The sequence below is a fragment of the Centrocercus urophasianus genome, unplaced genomic scaffold, assembly GCF_019232065.1.
Source record: "Centrocercus urophasianus isolate 14NV4802_14NV808 unplaced genomic scaffold, USGS_Curo_1.0 seq_11, whole genome shotgun sequence".
NCBI classification, from domain to species: Eukaryota; Metazoa; Chordata; class Aves; order Galliformes; family Phasianidae; genus Centrocercus; species Centrocercus urophasianus.
The window spans coordinates 85,376,230-85,387,002 of NW_024884253.1; the positions used below are offsets into that span (position 1 = coordinate 85,376,230).

General features: G+C 43.2%; 1 long non-coding RNA gene across 2 annotated transcripts; it reads right to left on the bottom strand.

Moving 5' to 3' along the window:
* Positions 1-3,777: 3,777 nt before the first annotated feature.
* LOC122155290 lies at positions 3,778-10,031 on the bottom strand. 2 transcript variants are annotated; one of them, XR_006167222.1, is made up of 3 exons: positions 9,768-10,031; positions 8,737-8,854; positions 3,778-4,760 (listed from the first exon to the last, which is right to left on the bottom strand). It is a non-coding gene; the product is annotated as an uncharacterized LOC122155290 (long non-coding RNA). The 2 variants fall into 2 exon arrangements; XR_006167221.1 differs by lacking the exon at positions 8,737-8,854.
* Between the last annotated feature and the right edge of the window lie 742 nt (positions 10,032-10,773).

Below are 10,773 nucleotides of genomic sequence, written 5' to 3' on the forward strand. Positions count from 1 at the left end.
GCATCCCAGAAATCCAGCTCTCAGAAAGCTCAGAGATACACTCTGACATCCCACTTTTGTGGGACCGGAGCTGACAGCTGAGTATGGGAGAGCTTGAGCAAAATCCCTAGTGAGCAAGGAAGCAGTTTTCTAAAGGTAAGGGGGCTGTTTGCCTGCTCTGCCGACAGATACAGACTGAGATCAGCATGTCTGGGTCTAACTGTGACTGCTTCTTGTGCTCAGCAGCTTTCTGAGGCTCTAAAACCAACACAAAACCAGTCTCAGACATCCTTCCCAACTAAGCCACATGTCCCCTTCGCACTACGAAGGTCCAACTTGAGCCCAGGATGGCATTTTGTCACACTTTAATAGCAGCACAGCCACAGAGCCCCGGAACTGCATCTCACAGAACACTGAACTGTGTTTGGGACAACCACATTAATCAGCGTTCCAGGGGAAATTATGTATGAACTAATGGGTCTCAGGTGCTGCTAGCTATAGTATGTGGCAGTTAAGGTTAACTCCAGCGTCTTCTGCCTTTTAAAGGGCGATATTCATGCCAGGACTGCTGTTGAATTTCATTATCACTGCCTGGGACTGGCCACCCTGGTTTCCAGGAGCGTCTGTGAGGATCACGCACCCCGGAGGGCTTAAACACTGGGTCTCAGCTGGGCTCTAAGCCCCCCCCCGTGAGGGACGGAGCCCCCCTCGAGGACTGGCACTTGCAGTTACTTTTACTTATTATTTATTAACGGACACGGCCCCGAGCCGCCCCACAGAAGGGCTCGCGGAGAGGCAGCGAGCGCTGAGGCGACCTCAGGGCGCCGCCCACCCCGCCGCTCCCGCCGGTCTCCCGGCAACGCCGCGGCCCGCTCCCCGCCGCCCCTAGGGGGAGCCCGGCGGCCGTTGGCCGTGCGGCAGCCGCTAGCGGGAGAGCGGGGACGGCGGGCGCCATGAGGGCGGGAGGGGGGCGGCAGGGCTTCGCGGGCGGGACGCTGAGGAGGGCGGGATGCGGGAAAGGGAGTTTTCCCGTGGCTGATAGACAAGCATCTCAAAAAGCCTCGGAGGGGTAAAGCACACATAAAGAGCAGCTCTGGTCTGGCATTATGAAAACGCAGCTGTCACCGGCAAAAAGAGGCAAAGAAATCCCTTTTCCAGCTATTGAACTTTCCAGCAAGAATCTTCAGTGTGTGGATATAACTAATTCATGTAGTGTTTCCGCGGGTGTTTTGGTTAGGCTGTCCTGGTTCAGTCCGTCCCTGCATCTCAGCAGTCTTGCTCCGGCGGCGCTGCCTCCTTTTGCAAGAAGCCCAACCCGCCGGTCTGAAGGCTGCTGCAGGGAAGTGCTCAGATGGTTGTACGGTCTTGAAAACGCTCTGCTGAACACAGGAGCTTCTGAAGTACGTGTGACTACTGATGAAACACCAACATAAGATGAGCTGGATTAGGCCAGCACTGGTGGTTTCTTGATTCTGCAGTCTGGAGAGCAATATTCAGCAATATATTTTACCTGAGAAGTGCTAATTTGATTCAGTATACTCTTGCTTTAGCCCTGAGGAAAAGTAATCCCTGCTTTAATATTGCACCCTCAGTGCCATGCCTCTCTTACCTGTCGTTCAGCTACCCCTACAGTGTCTATAGAAGGGTGTGAACATTCCCTACCTTTGTGTTGCAGATGATTGCATCCGAATGCTTCCATAACAAAATCCAATCATCAGCAGACAAGTTATAAACAAGGTTTTCTTTCCGTCCACAGCCCCACTCTGGTTTGAGAGTGTATCATTAAAATGATTGGGTAACATATTCATCCACAATGCTGAAATTAAACTTGACCTGTGTAATCATATCATAAATAGCAATTGGAGGGTGTATTTTTCTTCATCTGTCAACCACAGATCTCACTGAAAATGTGTTGGCGTCGGGAGAATAGTTCTCATTGGTGAGAAGAGGGACTATTGGTAGAAAAGGTGCAGAACATCAAGGTGTACATGTTGTCTTGTGCCTGAATATACTGGCGTGAGCGTTATAAGAAGTTACCACGAAAGGCATTTATCATTAGGTAAAATTTCAAGCAGTGGATCTGACTGATGCTAATCTCCAGTCTCTGTCTTTAACGTTTCTGCTTCCTACTTTGCTACACGGTTAACAAAATATTTGAAAAGCAGAGCTTTGCAAAAATATCTGAGAACTACTATTACATTTGGGACAGGGAGAAGGAACATGAGCTTTTGGTGAGCTCTACTGCATGGTGAGTGTGCCCCTTTTCTTGTGGGAAGACTTCTACAGCAACCTACAGCAACTGCCAGCACTTGGGAACTGCCCAGCTGCCCTCGCTCTCCTCAGTAAACAAGAGGAAGGGTAAAGCACCTTATTCCCTCTTCCTAAGGGCTATTGGCATGTGAACTTGAAGTTATAGTACAGTATGTGATCTTTGCTTACTCCTTTTTTATGTTGTTTACCCACACACACCCTGGAATGTCAAACTGCTTTCTTGACACTGTGCTTGTTTAGCAAAATACCCGGGGAAATACATTCGCATGTATTTGTCATTTGGGAGGCTGAAGACAAGTGCTTCAAATGAGCCTTTTGCAGTCAGTTTGGCATAACTTTGAAGAAGGTTAACTGGCTGGGCCTGCCCTTGTCAGAGTTTGAGAACCCCCTGTTTGTACACAGAATAAGATATAGCTGTCCCATCTTACACGCTGCTCGAGTGGAGAGTATCATACAAGGTCAGACAATCCTCTGCGGAACTTAAGGGTAGAAAAGACATGAAAGTACAATCATTTAATAAAGTGTCAGAAGGAATAGCATTAAAAAAAACTATATGCCATGTAATAGCACAGTAGAAACCAAAACAAGAAACTTCTATGCTTCTTTTAAAAAGTCTGCCTTCTCTGGCATAGAGTGAGACAGAACTGATCCATCCAGGTGGATTGGAAAGGTGCTTGCTAGAGGTCCATCACAAAATTGTGCCACGTATCTATTGCTGAAGGATTCATCCAGTAGTGTTAGTGTGAGAAAGAGTGAAAAAACATACTGTGGTGTTTTTCACAGAATGGCCCAGGTTGGAAGGAGCCTCAGGGATCATGTAGCACCAACCCCTGTTCCACAGGCAGGGCTGCCAACCTCCACATTCAATACCAGACCAGGCTGCCCAGAGCCCCATCCAACCTGGCCTTGAACACCTCCAGGGATGGACGGGGCATCCACAACCTCTCTGGGCAGCTGTTCCAGCACCTCACCACTCTCATAGTAAAGAACTTCCCCTGATACCCAACCTAAATCTTCCCTTCTTCAACTTAAAACCATTTCCCCTTGTCCTGCCATTATCTACCCTTGTGAAGAGTTCTTTTCAGGGGACTCTTTTAATGTAACTCATGGGAAAGGCTATGCAAGATGAAACAGTCAGGAGACTGTGTCCCAACTTTTAATGGATATTATCACACAAATTTTTGTGAGCTAACAGCAATGAGCAACAGATATTAAACACATGATTTGGCCTGATATGTTATTCCAAAAGGAAACGTAAAGCATAGAAGTTATTATTCTAGATAGCAGCAAAAATTTAAAAAACAACACACAAAAAAAACCCCATTAGAAAATATTGTGGGTCATACTACATCAGCAACATGCTGACCATGCTGGTTTCAAGCTTTTGTTGCCTTTATAGCTGGGAAAGGTTCAGAATTTATGTTCCACTGGAAGTAGTTAAATATAAGGAGAAAGCATTTATGAAATTTTCTGAAAAAGAAAGAAAATTTTAAAAACTGAAAGCATGATTCAGAGAGAAGAAGGGGCTTTCTTGAATTCCAGTGTTCTTTTAATAAATACTGAGGCTAATTTCTATTTAGGGATTACTAGTAGTGACAGATAAAGACAATAATATCCACTTAGGATAACTGTCTTCTAGTTCAGAGTGTCTTCCATTTATGTTACAACATGCTCAAACTGTCAATATTATTTCATTACAACGTAAATAGGAGACATGAGTATTACAGCTGTTTTGCTACTAGATAGCAAGAGTCTTTAGTGATATGACAGTAAAATTAAACCATTTTACAACTGTCAAATTATCACATAGATAGTAATAATGCATACGCATGTCCTATAGCTATGAACACACGCAGACATCTTGTAAAAAGGTTTCTCCAAACCTTAGCCATTAAAGTAATGTTTAAATTCGCCTTTAAAATAGCATTTATTTTTTTTTTTAAGTGTCCAATAGTTGCATTTAGAAATAGCTTAGGTATAGGAAGTTTTATGGAAAACTGATATTTTTTCCCCCCAGAGCTTTATCACCAGAAATTGTTGATAAAATACAGTCCCGCTGCTTCTGTCTGTGTGGGTATTTTAAAACGAATTGATGGCGTTCCAAATTTTCCAGGCTGCCTCTTCAAGCAGCCCCAGCAGAAGTGTGGCTGAAAGGCTGCTGTCTCTGGTTATTTGTTTGTAGACTGTGAGAGATGGCCAGGTTGGCCCAGCAGAGAGACTTCCACTTCAGTTTGCAGGTTTGCCTGTGGAAGAAGGCCGAGGAAAAAGTATGTGCCTGGCACAGATTTTCATCTTCTAGGCATCAGCCAAGCCTCATTGAGCCCTAGGAAAGAATCAGTTGACTGCCATTCCTGTATGTCCAGCTTTTCAAAACCAAAAATCAAATCCTACGTGTGCCCACAGATTGCGTTTGACTTGTAAGACCGCAGCACGATGGAAACTGCCTGCAGATCTCTCTGAGTTCTGGACTACTGCTGTTAGCTTCTTTCAATCACTTTGGTAATTTCACACTGAAAATAAAAAAAAAAAAACATTTTAATGTTTAAAATTTTCTAGAGTTGATGTGTCTGGTCTTTAAAGTGGTGATTTTTTACATCTTTTTTAGAAAAATTAAAAGAAGTTTTAAAACATTTTCTAAAGCAAATACTAATCCTTGTGTGGCCAGATTACACCCACTAACTAACAGTGGGCTTATTCATCATGGTTACCCTCCTCAGATCTCCTTCAGAAGTAAGCCGTAAAGCAGAAATCTGCAAAATAAAGGTAAAAAATACCACCTCTCCATAATGAGATCTTACTGGAGACACAGGATGCTCAGGAGTTCCCATCTTAGGTCAAGCAAAACTACATTGCTGGCAAGCTACATTCAGCACAGAATTATTTCTTCCATGAATTATTTATTGTACATACTGTCTTTTCAGAATAGATATGCACAGATCCAAACAGAGCTTCAGTCACTAGGGTCTCCGAGTAACACCGCGATGCAAATGCTGAACAGTAATCATAAGGCTCTAACTACAGTCAGCTTCCCATTTGCTAGATGCAGATATTCAAACCTTCTGTTCCAGTGAACATGCTGGGCACAATACAACAGTATATCACAACACAAAGCAAATGATGAGCTGAGATTTGTTAGGTATGTAATGAAGGAGGGAAGGACACTGAAGGGGATGAATTTCAAGTGCAACCAATAAAAATAAGCTCCTTATGTAAGTATTTTGAATATATCCTGTGCTAGCAAGAGAAGAGATGATTTAAATGAAAAGTTAAGCCACTGCAGAACAAAACAAGCTGCGGACAGAGGAATTGTAACTTTATAGGCAAAATTGAATTCAGTTCCAGGAAAAAATGTGTACCAAACATAGCTGTCTTGACAACCCCACTCAAAGAGCTACTCAAGATGGGAGCTTTACGGAGCTGTGAATAAAAAGCCTGCTGAAATCATAAAAGCATCACTCTGAATCTAAGGTGAAAAAGCTCTAAATTACAGTGACATGTCACAACCTGTCAATTTATTAGCAGATGCTTCTAAATCAGGATTAGGAACAAAATATTAAAGCCTTAAAAAAGTGGCATAATTGAACTGTTCTGAAAAGGGAGAGAAAATATACACCAGAGGGTGGGGGTTTCTAGGACTTTTGCTAATGAACTTCAGAAGGATGTAGACAATGAAGCAGATCACAAGCAGCTGATGGCAATTTTTAAAAACAGCACTCTTGATTTTGGGCATATGGGACTAGAAAAAATTGTGCAGTGACTTTCCAAGGAAACACTTTAGCCAGGAGCAGCTAAGGAAAAGAACCAGAAAGTGCAAAGTGCTATCTTTAAATCAGAATTTTCCTTTCCCACGGGAGTGTGTTAATGTTTTACTTCCAAGGCCGTGCCTGACTATAGCTGCAGGCAATAGGCAGCCTATGTAGTCTGATCTAATGTAGGGGGTCACTGCAGGCAGGAGGGTGCTCCAAGCTGGATGCACACAGAGGCTGAGTAAGCAAGGACGTGGTGAGACTGTACCAGTCTCCTCATGGGCAGTAGTCACAGTTAGAGGGAGAGGATGGTGGTAGTGACTGCTCTAAATTACGTCTGTCCCCCTCTGATGAGGTTGTGAATGTGTCTCAGCAGGCTAACAGGTAGTAAGGGCCTGGTGGCTGCTTGTGTCTCCTATTGGCACTGTTCTGCTTTGCTGAAATGCTTCAGTCCATGCTGGCACCCATGTGTTTCCCCTCTCCAGCAAATGCCCTGAGTCCTTCACTAAAGAGTTATTCTCATGCTCTCTGACTCAGTGAATATTAACACTGCAAGCAAAGTGGAACAGATCCAAAAGGAGAGATTGAAGCAAAATGGCCTCATAAGGCAATCTCCTTGCATTTAGGATACACTTCTGTGGCTGTGGTTCAGTGATACAGCAAGTCCAGTTCCGGTGCTCCTCCTGTGTGATCACACTCAGCTCATCTGGATTTGTACTCCAAGTGCTGACACTGGATTTGCACTACTTCCAAAAATGTTGATGTGCTGTCTTCAACAACAGCTTTATGCTGACTGAGACTGGCTGTTGTCTTGCAGCCAGCAAAGGGTCACAGTGCAAGGATGAAGGCAGCGTAAAGATAAGCACAAGGCAGGTTCAGGAGAAATAAACTTGTCTGCTCCCTTCTGACTTGGATCACATTGGTACTTCTGGCACATGTACAGATTTGTACAAATCTATGGTTGATCCATGATTCAGATGTGGGAGTCACATTCTCAAATCCTCGCTATGAGAGTAATTGGAATAGAGAACAATTATTATAGAGTTGATTATTGAAGATAACTTGCTCAAGCGGGGAGATCTTTTTTTCTGACCCTGATCAAGAGACTGTCAGCTTAGTGAAAAATGGAAGAAATTAACAACACGCAATCCTGAGAACATCTACTCTGTGGGGAATCTTACTAGAACTTGTTGAACCATTTCCTTCAGAAACAGTTTGAAAAGAAAATGGCTTTTTCTTTTGTTCAGCGTGCTTGTGTTTTCCTACAGAAACAAAAGAAAATTGGAAAGCTCAAACTCCACCTTCTGCTGAGGACTGAGATGAATCGCGTGTCTCAGTTTGAATAGCACGTGCCCATAACTGGATGTTCCATGCAGAGAGCTGCTTACTCTCTGCAGTGCTTGAAGAAAGCTTACCCCTCTTTCAAAGATTAAACCAATTATATACTTTTCACTGTACATTAACTAAGAAATAGTGGTCACAGCAAAAGGGCATTTCTTGAGGATTACTGGCTCACCAGGCGAGTGGATGGCCTGAGATTCCTGACTAGAAGTTGCAAGCTCTGTTCTTTCAGAGAGAATTCCATTTAAATTACTTTATATTGAATTCAAAGGTTTTTCATGGCATTGGGTTCACTGCTGATGAGATGCTCCCAGTTCAATGGGTGACACACCATACTAGAAAAACAGTATTCAGTGGTCTCACCACTGTGGAAGTATTACTGCTGTGTGACCAAAGATGCCCATTTATTCTGTTGGGGCATTCCGAAATTTTCAACTGGTTCACCTGCAGTAGTGAAGAATTGCTTTCAGAGTTGTAGTTGTATGAGATCATGTCCGACGATCTTTCCTGCTCAGAATCACAGTCTATCACCTACATAAAGATGGGAAGGATGTGGTAGGAATTGGACTTATGGAAGGAATAAGGAAGTATATGGAAACCAGGGACGTGCCTTGCCTAAGAGATAGAAGAAACTTCATGTTGAGTGAGTTGTGATGATAGGCCAAGATAAAATGAAACTCTTTGAGTTTGTTTCCTTAAAAACCAAAAAGAAAACGCAGCTGTTGGGAGTTTTTGCTGTTTAAAGTCCAAGATCTTTGCCTTGACTTAGCAAAGGTTACACTGTATGCTACCTTTGTTCCAGACAGTTTAAAGCCCTGAGTGCTAGCCAAAGCCAAAGTTGCTGACCAAAGTAGTGTCTGTGCAGCTCAGTCAGGCCTGGCCAGGGGACCTGTTGTGCACAGCAAAAATGGGTTGGATCCAAAGCAGGGATGCTGGAGTTACCTCTGTTGGGCAAGGAAGTGTCCCAGCAGCTCCATCATACACCTGCCTGTCATTGCTTAGCTGGGATGTTATTTTGCTCTTCGGTTCATGCTTTATCTCCCTCTAGTACTTGTTAGCAAAACAAAAGCAGGATCAGGCCCTAAATTTATGGAAATTAAATGCTGTCAAATCTGTTTAATTCCTCTAGGACTTATTCACAACTTTATTATAGTTGCATTGGAGGCTGATTTGTTCGGAAACAGTAGCATATTTTCTGCTCCCCCCCATAGCACTTCTATACAAAAACTGATCTGACAGTGAAGGAGACTCTCTGACTGAACTAAGAAAAAAAGCATTTAGACTGCTAAAATACACTACTGGAAATAAATTCAGTGCTATGCTCAAAGTCAGGAGTGAAACTTCGATGAAGATGGTGGGTGAGAAAGCTTCCCTTCCCTAGGAAAAGCCTAAAAATTACCTTCTTTATGGAACATGCTCACTGAAATCCCCAAGAGCCACACACGTACTTCCCACACTGCACACGCCTGGCAGCTCTGAGAGATGGGGGGACCAAAGCATTCCTACAGGATCAGGGCCTGTGGACAAGGTGGGATATGATGAAACTGAGTGAGTCAGAAAGTGACAGCAGAAACATCAGAGTAGCAGACAGAGGAAGTAGCAAGGACACACCGGAGCCAACAAGGAAAACCTTTGTAGCCTGACCCTGAGAGAAAGCAAAGAGGGAGCAAGCTTGAGTTATGGCTCAAAAGAAGCTTGGAAGTGTGAAAAGAGAAAGCACCGCCCATTGTTTTGACTCTTGCTGAGCCCAGAGTAACAGGACATTGTCTGCATTCTTCCTAAATAAGCAGAAACACAGTGAAAAACCCAATTCACATTCTCATCTGTTTGTTCTCCAAACAGAAACAACCTGAAGGGACCGTGAATGTTGGCTAACACCCCGGGTCAAAGAACTACATTAATAAAGGGAGCTTTTTCCTCAGAACTGATTTTGTCTATTATTGCTTCTAGTAAAAGATTGTAATGCTGGTCTGTGATGCTATTGTCATTAGCATTGTCATAGCAACTGATAAACAAGGAGAAAGAGATGTGCAACAACTTTTTTTTTTTTCTTTTTAACAGGCAGTCCAAATGTCTTACTAACAAGTAATTTGGTGACAGAATTCAGTAAAGCAGTTGCACAGTAAATGGGTTTATCTTTAAACATAATGCTCTTTTCCATTTTAACTGAGCATAAAATTGTATCTTTAAAGGATCGGTAAACAGGCAGGGCTTCATGCCTCTTGAGCAGATCCATGTGACATATGGTCTTTCCAAGCAAGTTTTATCGGCTGTGCACAGCAGCAGCAGCTCTGAGCTAACGTTCCTGTGAAAACAAGTAAGGTTTTATCCAAAACGGAAGAACGGGAGGAGAAAGGCACCTCTGCCCCACTGTACAGATAAAACAACAACAAGAAAACAAATGTATCTTAGGTCAAATTTACGCCATACCTCTATAAATGTAGCTGTGCTGGCAGTAGCAAGTCACTTCACACGCAGAGCAGGGCTGAAGGGGTCTCATGCCTGGTGGCTAATGGAGAGATGGGGTGTCACTGGCAACTGGGGCTTAGCCTAAACCTTGCCAGTGTCACCAAGCCTCCAGTTCCCAACGTAGTTGTTATAATGGGTTGCGAGGGGTGCTGCGGAGCACCCAGCCTCTGTGCTCCCAAACATCCTGCTTCATGCAGGTAAAGCGGCTGGGGGCTGTTTACTTAGAAGCAGTGAAGAGCAGGATGAGCCTCATACACAAATACACAAGCCCTGTGTTTATTTTGGCACACAGATCTCGACAAATAGTGGCCGAGAATTATTTTTAAGCTCTCTGTAACCTCATCTGGGGACTGTTGCCACTGACTAGCGCTAGAAATAAGCCTTGTAAATTAACTGGTGCTGGCATTACAAATGGGGAAATTAGGCAAAAAAATAATGGATTGTAGAACACTTCTGCTTTGAGAGGATTTTGCTATAGTAGTTGTACACACACACAAGGGGAATAAACAAACACATGTTTGTTTTCCTGCATACACACGCACGTATTTATAGCTGTATTTGTATTGTTTATATTTACAATTATTTTTACATTTATGTATGCATATGTATAATCACATTAAATGACAGGTAACATCACAGGAGAAATAGAAGTGCAAAGGAAAAAGTTGGAAAAAACATTACCTCTGGCTCCATTTCTCCACAGAAGGTATATTCTCAGAAAAGCTTTCAGTGTGCTTGAATAGCACAATGAGGCTTTTTTAGTAATGAGTGATTTCTCTCTTATTCTTGCAACAATGAGATAATTTGTAGGTTGAGTTCCTCAAGGCCTTCTCACCAACAAGAATGAATTCTCTCAATTTTGAAGTCTTTCACACTCCTCTCTCCCCTCCTGGCTGTGCCTTCCTTCTATCCCCAGTCATGTGTCAGTTTTACTCCAAATACTTTATTAAGTTCAGTGGGATTTTTG